Below are 13,168 nucleotides of genomic sequence, written 5' to 3' on the forward strand. Positions count from 1 at the left end.
CTGGAGTGAGCCCTCACCTACTTGGTCCCAGTGCCATACAGAGCTCCCATTTCCACACTCAGAGGCACTGGTGCCCTCTACTTCCTAAAAACCCACATATAGATGACCTTGTGAAACACTGAATGCTGTAACATGGGGGGGAAAAGCCCCACAAACCAACCCAACCAATGCAAAAATACAAACAGAATGGCAGCTTCACATTTGTTTGGACTTGCCTGCTGAATGCCCACTGTGGGTGGGCAAGGACAGCTCTGCCATATTGCATCCACAGGACAGCAGTCCTTTGGTAGCTCTTCCCATTTCTCTCTACTCTAGCATTATTTGTACTATATAAAGCATCCACAACACCAGCCCATTCTGCACCATACTGTTTTCCCACCATTTGCAGTACCCTGTTTGCCCAGCAGTTTACTTTTTAAGTGAAACACAAGCCATGGGAGAAAGGTTTAGGCTGAGGATGGTGTGTGTCCACTCAGAGGGTTATGCAACAGGACTTAAACCTTCCTCTCCCTGCTCTGGGGAGCAAAGAGAATTCAGTTGTGACTCAGTGGCTGCAAGTTGGAGGGGACAGAGCCAAGGCAGGAAGAAAAAGAAAGAGCATGTTGCTCCTGGGGGGAGCGAATGCCACTCACCACCCATAGAGAGGACAGAAAACATCAGGGAAGCAAGACCTTCTCGGAAGAAAAGCCTGCTGCACACATTGTTCAGACAGGAAAAGCCGAGCACGGGCGGGCTTCCAGCACTGCTGCTTTGTGCCGGGGTCTGCGGAGCGACGGGGACGGCAGGGGCTTCTGGGGACAACTCCTGGGGAAGAGGAAGGGCACAGAGTGACCCTGGGTGAGGACACGCTGGCTACAAGGGAAAGGAGGATGGGATGGGTGGGGAGCCTGGGCAGCCTGATCTGGTGGGGGGCAACCAGCCCATGGCATAGGTGGGACTGGGGGGCTTTAGGGTGCCGTCCAACACGAGTTATCCTGTGACTCTACAATTCCATCTCATACAGCTCCTCAACCATCTCCTTCCTGGGCGCTGACCTCGAAGAGAAGCTCCTGGTTTCTGGAAAACTGCTCTGGGTTGCTACAATTCACCTCAGCCCCACAAACCTCATTCTCCACGTATCCTTCCCAATAAACACCGCAGAACTGATGTTTTATCTATATTCAGGGCTTAATAGCTTAAGCTCGAAGGGGATTTTTAAATGGGTTGCATTTAAACCTGTGCAAATCCCCTCATGGCCATCCTTCAATCAGTTCATGTCTGCCTTATAGCAATTAAACTTAATTAATGAATTGCAGTGAGTCAGCATAAACCAGATACGAGCAGTCTACAATGTTTACGTGAAGAATTTGGTGTGATTACTTTAGAAAGACATAAAACACATACTTGTAAAACTTGTGCGACAGCGAGTGGGGACAAGTCCCAGAAACGTTGGCCCCTCATTGTTGCTCATAATTAAGCTTTTCTTCGTTGTTTTATTGCCAAAGTAAATTAACAGCAAGTTCTGCAAATGGTTGCCTTCCAGGGGCTTGTGTCCCAAAGGTCTCCCTCTGTTTTACAGAGCTGGGAGGTGCCAACGCATCCGCAGTCTGCAGAGAAGCAATGGTGGTGGAGACCTCCTCTTGCAAAAGCAGAGACAGTTTCAGAGTATGGGGTGGAAACAGTGGTTTGATGGGCAATACCTACTTTTGAAATGCCTCCGTTCTTCTCCATTAAGAAGCTGGTTGTCACAAACTTCTCTCCAGCTTGACTCCCCAGTGTGCCAGGCTAGTTATTTGAAAGCCTAAGCTGTCATTTCAACACTGTAGAAAGTGTCTCGAGCAGCAAGGGAAGTGGTCAGCCAAGCATTATCCTCTGCTGCAGGCATATGCATCTGGGAAAGACTACAACCTGAGAACATCAAAATCAGTGTGCCCAGGCTCATCTTGGGAGTCCCTCATTTCAACAAGGGAGGGCTCAGTGAGATCCCCAAAGTAGATCCTGCCCGTGAACTCTTCCACTCCTTCCATCAGCATTAGATTTGACCTAACAGCACTTTGAAACTTCCACCCAGTGTGATCCAAGGCCGAAACAGAACCTTCAACCTGATAGCACCGGAGATGTGCAAGGCAGGGCAGACCCGAGGCGGCACACCCAGCTGTTAGTCACCTCTAAGGGCAGCGGGGAGGGTCTGATCTCGTGCCAGCAGCCATCTGTCACAGCACCATGGAGCATGCGTTGGATCCAACCCCAACCTCTTCTCCAGGCTCTAATCAAAGTATCAGAGACCTGCAAGAAAGGAGCAGCACCGTGCTGGAAGCTGCTCTGTGCATCCTGCCCCAGGGGCTGCGAGTCCCGGCACCGTCCTGCCGGGTTGGGTCAGACCATGGCACCAAAAGCTGCTCCGTCCTGGTAGAGGTTGCAGCAGGAGGGAACAAGAGCAAATCTGCACAGCCAGAGTGAATAGGGGACTCTGATAAACTCTGTCTCACACAGTCTGAACTAACAAGCGTTGCGTGGCCCAACATGGGAGGAGGGGTGGTCCTTCTGCAGTGCAGTCCCGAACTGATGGCGATCTTCTCCATTGCTAACCCAAAATAATAAAATATCAGACACATTTACTGTAACTTGGCTGACGTTCCCCTCAGACTGCTGCCAGCAAATGTGAGGTGCAGGAGTCTTCAGCAAGGCTGAGGAAGAGCAGGTGGAGGGGCAACCTCTATGCAACCAAAGATGCCCTGAAAGCCTCCTTCCTTGGCCTTCATCATTTGTGTGCTTCACCAGGCATGCCTGATGGGGAACAACAGAGTGCTAACTCTCCCCGTGTACACTGTGAACTCTTCAGACAACAGTAGTGGCACTTGTGCTCTTCTAGCTGGATGGAGAAAAGATATCCTTTGCTCAGTTATAGAACCCAATCCTTGAGCATCCCACTCTGAATGCCATGGTCATTGCTTCCCTTTCCTAGGGCTCACTGAGCTCAGCCCAGCGGGCTTTATCAAGGACCCAGAAAGTAGATGAGAAAGGCAACGGAGGGAGATAGCAGTTTTCAAAGTGTGATAAAAGCCAGTGACTTCACTGGGGTGCAATCAGATTTGCAACTACAAAAGCCTGACTCAGGGCACCGTCACCTTCCTGCCACGGAAGCACTGTGTTTCTGAGTCCCTGCAAGATGATGGATCCAGGGCAGGGATCCTACCTAGATCCTGGGCAGGGATCCCACCCTGGGCAGCCCATGCTCTCATGCCATGTGGTCCCAGGCAGCCCTGACACACACATGGTGGAGTCACACTCGGATCCACTTCAGCTGACGAGGATTCACAGTTCCAGCAGTGCCAAGTGAGGCTGGGAAGCAGCTGCAATGAGTTCCCAGCAAACTGCCCAACAAAGCTGGAGCCTGCAGGGGACCAAGGCAGAGAAGGCAGCTCCCACCTGCATGGGGTCAAACATGGGAGATTCCCTGTTGCACAAGCATCTGGCAAAGGTGCTGTGTCTGTCCAAACCTGCCCTAGTGCAGGGAGATGTTCCCAGCCACATCTTCATTCAGCACAGCCAATTTTTCCCTTGAAAAGAACGGCTGCAGGTCAGCACACGGCTCACCTCTGCTGAAACATGGTCTCGTCAGATTGCAGTTATTCACTTTGGAGACAGTGGAGCTCCCTGCAAAGCACCAGGCTCTTGACCTTCATTTGATGGGGACAAATGTTCCTGGCCCTGTGCGTTCTCTGGCCTGGGGGATCTTCAGAAAAGGGAGAGGAAGGGGAGGATGCTGGACAACATCGCTTACAGCAATACAGCAGGAAAGAAAAAAAAAATAAAGGAAAAAAATTACAGAAAAGGAGCATTTCCCAGGCTAACAAGCTGACATTTCACAGCCAAAAAGCACTCCGCTTTTCACCTCAGGCAAAACATGTGCACATTTGTGATTCATTCTACACCCACGGCTGCCAATTTTCCTGCACAAACTGTTGTATTTTTGAGGTTTCGACTTTTACCGAACTCTCAAATGCTCCTCCAAGTCCTTTATACTCCCTTCTGCAACCCCACTTCCCCATCAGTACATTTGGACCCTGTGGGTGCCTTCAAGGCTCATGGCCGCACTCCAGCTGGGAAATGGCAATGCCTCCATGCCATCCAAGCTTGTCCTGTCTGAGTACTTTCCCCCACCACATCCTTACCTCCAAATTGGAGGGATATGGATTTGATGGGTGGACCACCTGATGGATGGAAGAAACTGACTGAAAGGCCCCAGACAGAGGGTAGTTATTAATGGTTTTATGTCCATGTGGTAATGAGCGGCGTCTCCCAGGGGTCTGTCCTGGGACCAGTGCTCTTTAACATCTTTATGATGTTGTGCTCCTCTAGCTGGATGGAGAAAAGATATCCTTTGCTCAGTTATAGAACCCGATGCTTGAGCATCCCACTCTGAATGTCGACATCAATGCACCCTCAGCAAGTTTGCAGCTGGCACGGTGGAGGGAAGGGATGCCATTCAGAGGGACCTCAGCAGACTTGAAAAGTGGGCCTGGGTGAACCTAATGAGGTGCAACGCAGCAAAGTGCAAGGTTTTGCACTTGGGCTGGAGGAATCCCAGGCACTGATACAGACTGGAAGGAGCAGTCCTTGAGAGCGACCCTGCAGAGAAGGGCCTGGGGGTCCTGATGGATGAAAAACTTAAAATGAGCCAGCAGTGTGCTCTTGCAACTTGGAAAGCAAATGGTATCCCGGGCTCCATCAGAAGAGGGGTGGCCATCAGGGACAGGGAGGAGAGTGTTCATCTCCACTCTGCTCTTGTGAGGCTCCACCTGGAATACTGTGACCAGGTCTGGAGCCCCCAGCACAAGGACAGAGAGCTGTTGGAGAGGGTCCAGAGGAGGGGCACAAAGATGATCAGAGGGCTGGAGCACCTCCCCTACAAAGACGGGCTGAGGGAGCTTCAGCCTGGAGAAAAGAAGGCTGCAGGGTGACATAATCGCAGCCTTTCAGTACCTAAAGGAGCCTATAAACAGGAGGGGAGTCAGCTCTTTGGGAGGGCAGATAACAGCAGGATGAGAGGAAATGATTTTAAGTTGAGGGAGAGAAGATTTAGGTTGGATGTCAGGGGGAAGTTCTTTACTCTATGAGAGTGCTGAGGTGCTGGAACGGGCTGCCCGGAGAGGTTGTGGATGCGCCAGGAGGTGTTCAAGGCCAGACTGGATGGGGCCCTGGGCAACCTGGTCTAGCATGAAATGGGGAGGTTGGTGGCCCTGCCTGTGGCAGGGGGGTTGGAGATTCACGATCCTTGAGGTCCCTTCCAAGCCGGGCCATTCTGTGATCCTGTGCCAAGTGCCCTTATTCATCATGGTCCTCCTATTCACTGCGGCTGTCCGAGGTCCTGAGCTCGCCACGGCCGTAGCTCAAAGGGGCTCTGCAGACTGCAGTATTCGACCCTTCATTGCTCATCAGAGGAGGGCTTGGTCTCACGGTTGCACGAAACCGTTGGAAAGAAACTGGTGTCAGGCAGAAAACTTTCCCCATCTTGCTACGCGAAAGTAAAAGGCTGAGTCATTTTGAGTCAGACTCATGCGGGGCTTTGTCTGTGGGCGATTCACCCCTTTCATGTTCTGATTTCTTTTTTTTATTATTATTATTCTGTGCAGCCTCAGTCGTGGACAGCTGTTCTGACAGCGAAAGGGAGACTTTGTGTTTAAAACCTGAACGCAGTTCCAAAAAAAATAGAAAACAAAAACTTAATTTCCAATGCACACGAAACTGCCACAAGAAGCCCCACTCTGAAACAAATCTCCAAACCCACTCTTCCTCAGCTTCACTATTTACCCAGAGGAGGCCAACCTGAAGAATAACCCAAGCGCACTTTCCCTCTGTTTCCTATCTTCTGTTTTAATGTATCATGACCCATTTGATAACCCCTGCAGCAAACACTGCACTGCAGCTCTGTCCATATCACTCGCAGATCACTGCCAGTATGACATTCTCTAAAAGTGGACTCTCCTGCGATGAGGACCACCCAAATCCCCATCCTTTTAGACACTGGAAGGCACCAGAGCTCCTTTAGCCCAAAGCCCACCTCACCCCTAACTCAGACTGGCGTTTCTCCACTTCATGAAGTGGGAGTTCCGTCCAACTACGCTGCAGCTGATGGAGCTGTGGGTGTCCCCGTTCATCGCAGGGAGCGGTCTTCAACGATCCATTCCAACTCCAACCATTCTGTGATCCTACACAGGAGGAGAGGAGACAAGAAGCAGAGCTCCCCCTGACCCTACACATCCACATCTCTCCCCACACCGCACCTGGGAGCTCCCCAGACCCCCCACTGCAACACAGCTCTGCTCCTCTGGGCTCTATCAAAAAAGGCCCTAATAAGGAACAACCCAATGGAGACAGAACAACCTCCTTGCTGAAGGGCTGCAGACACTGGATGCTCTCTCTCTCTCTCTCAGCAATCATCTCTCCTAAGGGCAGAGCACATCATCTTCCTGTCTGACTCCAGCAATACCTGCTGGATTTACCTGCAGAGCAATGTGTGAATTGCTGTGAACACAGCCCCCTGCTAACGGGGCGAGCGTGCTCTCCAGTGAGCAGATGACACGTCCTGGAGCTTGCTGCAGCAATCACTCACGCTGGACTTGCAGCAGTGCTTCCAGCCTCTGCAGCACGTTTCAGTGTTCTGTCAGAGCTATGTGAAGAACTGATTTTCCTCCGATTATTTTTTTTTTGTAGCTTTGAAGGGAAGCAAAGTAAAAATCATGTAAGAGGTTGAATTGGCTTGAGCTGCCCCTCTCACAGTAAACCTCCAGCAAAATGAGTGCTGCGAGGAATCAGCTCAGCCCCAAATACAGTTAGAGCCATTCAGTATCAGCTCTGAAGAACAGGGACAAATCTCAGACACGTGAACCATTGGAGCCATTCACCTGCTGCCATGTCCCTGAGAACAGAACACTGCCACAAGATGGAAAATCAGCTTCAAATGACTCTTCTCCTTGAAGTTTCTACATTTCAAGGGCCCACTCCTCCCTCCAGACACATTGCTACCAGAGCCATCTGCAGGGACACGTGCACCACAATGCTTCCAGGACCTCTGAAACGTGGGACGGTACTGGAGAAGGTGTTCCCCAGTGCTGAGCTGCCCGATGGTTGCAAGTCTCCTTATGGCACAAACAAATGAACTAGCAGTGACACTCAGCCAGAAAAAAAGGCTCTGGAGGACATGCAATGCTCTGAAGGTGGAGCACATCCTGCGCATCAGAATTCAAAGCAGAAAATACAAATCACACACAGCGTGGCCGCGAGGCCTCGGATCTGCTGCTTTGCTCTAGAGATCTGCTCTTGGTAGGCAACAGAACTTTATGGCACAGATAATAACTTGATGCTCCAGCTACCAGAGTCATGAAGAGCTCTGGGTCTCTGTTTAGTTTGCCTTCCTGAGTCTCACAGCTGTGGATAAAAGCATGGAAAACACAACCTTCATGATTCTGTGATTCTACGATCTGAAAGAGAAGCTCTTAAGAGATGCTCAGGGTCTGCCTGTCTCTGCAGAGGGATGGACCAGCCATACACCCAGCCAAGAAAGAGGGGCAACTTCTTTCTCCCATCTCACATGTTAGCAGGAGAGGGCCGCGCCGTCGGGTTGGCCTGGAGCTTGGAGCACACGGCAGCGTGTCTGCTGGCAGCATCAGGAAACAATTAAGCACTACGAGCTGATTCCCTCTTCCAAACGGCCCTAAAAGCGCTGCCATTGAGCTCCCTGGCTGGGAGCCAGGAGCACACCAGAGATCTGTCTCTCTCCTAACAGCTGGAGTCAGTTTGGAGCACTCCTCGCCCTACAACAGTCAAATCCTTGATAACACCCAGCGCAGCCACTGGGCTCTTTCCCTGAAGGAAACCCTTCCCGAACACTGTGAAAGGATGTGTGAGCCATCCATCCCCTCGGGGGTCACTTCCAAGGTCAGGGTCTCCCCTTACCAGACAGATCCCAAAAGCACCAGCGGGGCCAGCTGCGTGCCAGATGCTCCATGTTTGGGAGGGGGGGGGAGGTTCGGAGGTCAAGGTCACGGCGAGGGCGGATGCTGTTCCTGGGGATGGGGCCGTGCAAGGGGAGAGGGAGACGGCGGAAATACCAGCCTGGGGGTGTTAAACATGCAGGGTGGGATCCATAGCACGTGTTTGGCTCAGGGGAGGCAGGAAACTGCACGGCATGGAGGTCCTGTGGCCACGGTGGAGGATGCTGCCGGGTTTGGGTCGGGCTCCTGTTCTCCTACAGCCCCAGCTGTGAGGGAGGCTAAAATTAAGCAAATTAAGGAGTGTATACAATCAGCATACGGGTTGCTAGAGCCAACATGGGAAGTTACAGTTAAAACCAGCAGAGCTGTGGAAGAAAACTAACGGCATTTTCAGTGTAAGGTCTAGGATTCCCAAAAGTCCATTCACTTGGAGAGAAAAGGCACGAGCAAAGCATTATAATGAAACCTTTAATAAGGATTCAGAGATCTGCTTTAGAGTGGGCAGGCGCCTGATCTGCTTGTTAGAAAGACTCACAAGAAGAGGGACTTGCTCAAAGCGAGTTGAGCAGCTTAAGGGCTTATCCTGCAAAGCATGGGGCCATCTCAGAGCTGGGTACCACCGCAGTGCCTGCTCCCCACTGGAAGCTGCCATCAAAATGGCAGTCCTAAGAGACAAGGGTTCAGAAGCATGAAGGCAGACAAAGCCCCAGGAGTGAGCTCCAGGCTGCTTGCTCCCTCATCCACGTTTTCCAGCTCTGCCACAAGGATGGATGTGTCCCTTTGCTGCCAGGAGGCACACATGGAGCCAGAGGTGCCAAATGTTAAGTACCAGCCTGGAGACGACAGGGGTGAGAAACAGCTCTGCTTCAAGAATTGAGCTGGGGGACCAAATATATTTTGGCGGACCTCAAACTGATCTCTGTGGGCATTGCTAACCCCACTGCACCAACGCCTCTCTGGCTGCAGGGCTCCAAGTGTCTGCCTTCCCACACTCCTTTTTAAGGAAAGATTCATCTCAGCCATCCATTTTGAAGCTAATACTTGGGAGAAAAATAGAAATTTCAAATTCCAGCTGAAGCTATTTCCCATGTGCATGACGAATTCCAGATCCAGTGCCCAAGCAGAGGACCACAGCGTGGCATCCCCCACAGCCCCTGGACATGCTCATGCACTAACACCTCCCTCCATCACCATCCAGGGTTCTGCTGATGCTGCACTGGGAAAGTGTTGGCACTTATGGAGGTAGGGGAGGGAGTACACGAGCATGAGACAGCAAGCTGGTGAAAGAACAGCACTTCTTCAAAATGTCTTGTCTAGCAGATTAAAAAGAGAAGAGCTAATGGAGGATCATCTGCTGGCTGCATATTGTCTTGCAGAGATCTCACAGCTCAGAGCCAGCACACACTGGGACTCCAAAGGGCTTTGAGACGTCTTTGTGGTATCATAGAAAGGTTTGAGTTGGAAGGGACAGTTAAGGTCATCTGGTCCCACTCCCTGCAGTGCACAGGGACACCCACAGCTCCATCAGTGCTCAGAGCCCCATCCCCTGACCTTGGCTGTCTGCAGAAAAGGGACATCACCACCTCTCCGGGCAACCTGTACCAGTGCCCCACTGCCTTTACTGTAAAACTTTCCTCCTTATAACCAACCTAAATCTCCTCTCCTAGTTGGAAACCATTTCCCCTTGTGCTGTCACAACAGCCCCTGCTGAAGAGTCAGTCCCTTTCTTTCTTAAAGCCCCTTATACTGAAAGATAAATAGTTTACATGCTTCTCTTCCCTTTGCTCATCCTCCAGAGAAAACAACAACAAAAATTAAGTATTTTTACCCTAGACTGACTCTGCTGAAGCTGTGCCCAGCCCCGACCCCATCCTCACAGCACAGTCAGGGCTTGCTGAGCTCTGCCCACCTGGTGTGAGTTTCAGGACCTTTGAGCACATGAGCTACAGGAGGTCTTTGTTTCCATGAGGTGCATCCTCAGTCTCCCTCTCTCCTCTTGGCCAGGAAAACACACAAAGCCCCTTTGGGAGTTTGGTGGGCAAGTGTGGGGATGAGTTGATGGTTGGACTTCATGATCTTAGAGGTCTTTTTCTATTATCACACTGAGAGCTCACCCATCCTGGCCTGGATGGGATCCCAATGCCCAATAACCTCAGCAAGCATAAGAAATCCCATGCCAGGAGCAGCACCACTACCTCTACCCACTCCTCAGTGCCCTATGGTGATCAGAGACCGAAATGCCTCAGCACCATCCGCTCTTCCTCAGAGCAGAGAAAACTTGCTGGCAGCAAAAGAGATGCTTTAAAAATAGCCAGACAGCTTGCCGAGACATTTTGGATCAAAAATAGGATATCCTGACATTCCTCCCAAATGAAACATTATGAAAGAGGTCCGTGGCAATGGAGCATCGTATTTCTTCTGGAGGGATCTCGGTGTTGATCTTGTGGGGTCACATTCAGCTCTGGGGTGGACAGAGCTGCTCCCTCCCTTTTGTGTTGGAAAGAGACTGGAAAGATGTGGAGGAGGCACTGTAGGTTAGCTCTGGGGTTGGATTCACATCCCAATGCGTCTCCCGTTGTCTGCCAACTCATTTACCAAACACTTCCAGCTTTCAAATGGTGAACTCTTTTACATGACTGCATAAAAAAAATCCCATTTTACACCTCAATAAAAGAGCCTCCCCATCACGGAGGCCCTGCAGCCTCCTTCTTCTGAACCCTGGGATGGTTATTTTGGAGAGAAGACCAAATGTCTTCCACTGCATTGCTGGTCCTTAGTGCAATGAGAATGGGCAAGGAACCCCAAAGCATGGAGCTGAACCCAATGGCTCTGAAGAGAAATGTGATGATGCTCCTTTGTCACCAAGGTCGCTGAGGAGCCCAGAGAGCCAGGGCTCTGTGCACATCCCCATGGCCTTCCCCAGCCAGAAATCTGACTGCAGAAATCCCCCTCACAGCTCCACGAGCACTCCATCCCCAGCAGTGGGCACAGCAGAGCCAGGCAAAGCTCGAGACAGTAATTAGCACAGCACTAATTACCGGCAGTGTGGGACTGAGGCGCGCTGTCAAGGTTGACGTGCGCTAAACAGAAGGTGTTCTTTTGTCGCAGGGTTGCTCCCTCGAGTTCTTGGGGTGGGAAAGGAGGGGAGGAGGATGCTTAAGTCCCAGACTTTCTCGCAATTGACAGCCAAAGCTTTTCAGCCCAGCGCTCCGTCACAGGGGCCGCAGGTTGAGTGCATCCCTCATACAATGAGGGGACGCTGGGGACAAGGAGTGCCTTTGCCACCAGCTGGCAGCCACGGCCCCACACTCACTCATCAAGGGGACGGAAGGGCACGGAGCCAGCCCAGCTTGTTCAAAAGTAGGGAGCAGAGCACACATACCCACAGTAATTTTGCTACGAGTTGGGGAAGCGTTGACCCACCCCCCAAAGTCCCGTGAATCAAATGGCGCTCGCCATGGAAGCCACCACTCTGTGTGCATGTCCCATCCACCCACAGCCTTGTTCTATCCACGTCCCCCACGTGTGGGGGCATGGGAATGCTGTGGGGTACCCAGGAGCTGAGGTCCCCAGGATTGAATGCTCCCAGTGCTGCAGCAAAGTGTGCTGTGCAGACGGTCTGTGAGCAAATGGAGACTTCCCACGAGGACCTCTAGGCCAAGGGTCGGTGCAGCTCCTGAAGCCCTTGCCTCCCAGTCTGGCTGGCTAAATGAAGAGCCAGTTCTGCACACAGGGTGCTGGGACACGGCCCTCCTTGGATGCAATCCCCTATGGAGCTCCCAAGCTTTCCTCTCCACGCAACCTCAAACCAACCCAATTCCAGGGGGAGGAACACTGTGCTGCAGGGAGGCTGAGCCTTAATCATCTGCAGCCACCAAGAGCAGAATTCAGACCAGCATCCCCTGCCTTACAGCTCTCCAGCACACACGTGGCTTGCGAGAGCAAAGATTGATGCTATGGATATACGAAGCAGTACAGATGTATAGAAACAGTCTGTCTGCTTGGCCAGAGGAGGAGGAGGGAGGCTGTATCATCCTTAGTGTGCTTAGGGGGCAGTGCTGGGGGGGCTGTGAGGCACTGGGCAATGCTTGACACACACAGGTGAAGCATTGCAGCCCGGCTCTCAGTGCTGATGTCCCTGCAGGCACAGAGCACTGCACACATCTTCTGGCTGAGTTCCCCGGGGCAGTTTATACAGCTGCAGTCATGCAGCACGCTGACTATCCATGACATTTCTCATCTCATAAAGCCCTCCCCCTCAGACAGGCATGCTTCTGCCCTTGAGACTCTTCCTCAGAGGGAATAAAGTCATGTAACAGCAGAACTGAGGACCTGAACAAGCAGCAGAGAGTCGAGAGCAGGCAACACGAGATCTGGTGTTCGGGGCTTTTTAAGCTATGTGATATACATCGCTTTGTAAGCTCTGAATGCACGCAGTGCACACACACACACATCAGGGGGGTGTGTAGCACACGAAGCTTTAATTAACGGCAAACCGAACGCGTTCGTTTCTGGATTGCATCCTCAGTCTGACGGTATCACCCACCTCCCCTGCTTCCAGCCCTGCTCCCCAGTGCCTCATTCACCCTTTGGATCTCGCTTTGGTTTATGCTGCTGGAATGTGGCTCGGGTTCCCAGGCTGCGAGCTGCACCGCCGCAGCACCTCCCAGCCGAGGATCGGGCGGAGTTAAGCGCTGCTGAGATAACCGGTGCTTTCCCTCTCGGAACCGCATTCCCTTTGCGATGTGGCTCCGCAGAAGCCCCGCATGCTCCAGCCTGGGCCTAACGCGGATGTCTGGGGCATGGTTTGTGCTGCACTCCGTGGGGACACCTCCAAGGGCCAAGACCTGGATGTGTTAACGCAGTGCAAAGTGTGGCAATGCTCACCCTACAAAAACCCTGTGGGACAAACACTCTCTTTTACAGTTATCCGAGTCCTCACTGTCTGCCACACAGCCCGACGCCTCCTGGTGACACGTCCCGGCCCCATCTTCAAAACTCGGCTTAAGTTTCACTCCATGCAAACCAAATCTGCGCCCCGTTTTCTAGGGGAGGTGCCAGGATCTCGCTGTCCCATAGGACCCCGTGGTCCCCCAGGACCCTGCTGCCCCCCAGCTGATCCTGCAGCCGCCAGGACAGAGGGAAACCGGTGTTCCCAAAAGTTTCATGGCTACATCGGAGGAGCCACATAC

General features: G+C 52.1%; 1 protein-coding gene across 1 annotated transcript in view; it reads right to left on the bottom strand.

The window, feature by feature from the left end:
• The window catches only part of LOC136049158 (collagen alpha-1(I) chain-like), a 43,679-nt gene that overhangs the window by 30,006 nt on the left and 505 nt on the right, over positions 1-13,168 (bottom strand). The gene's annotated exons all lie outside the window — the stretch shown is intronic.

This window comes from Cyrtonyx montezumae, unplaced genomic scaffold (genome assembly GCF_038088225.1).
Source record: "Cyrtonyx montezumae isolate F1298 unplaced genomic scaffold, pur_monq_1.0 scaffold_20, whole genome shotgun sequence".
In the NCBI taxonomy this organism is placed as follows: Eukaryota; Metazoa; Chordata; class Aves; order Galliformes; family Odontophoridae; genus Cyrtonyx; species Cyrtonyx montezumae.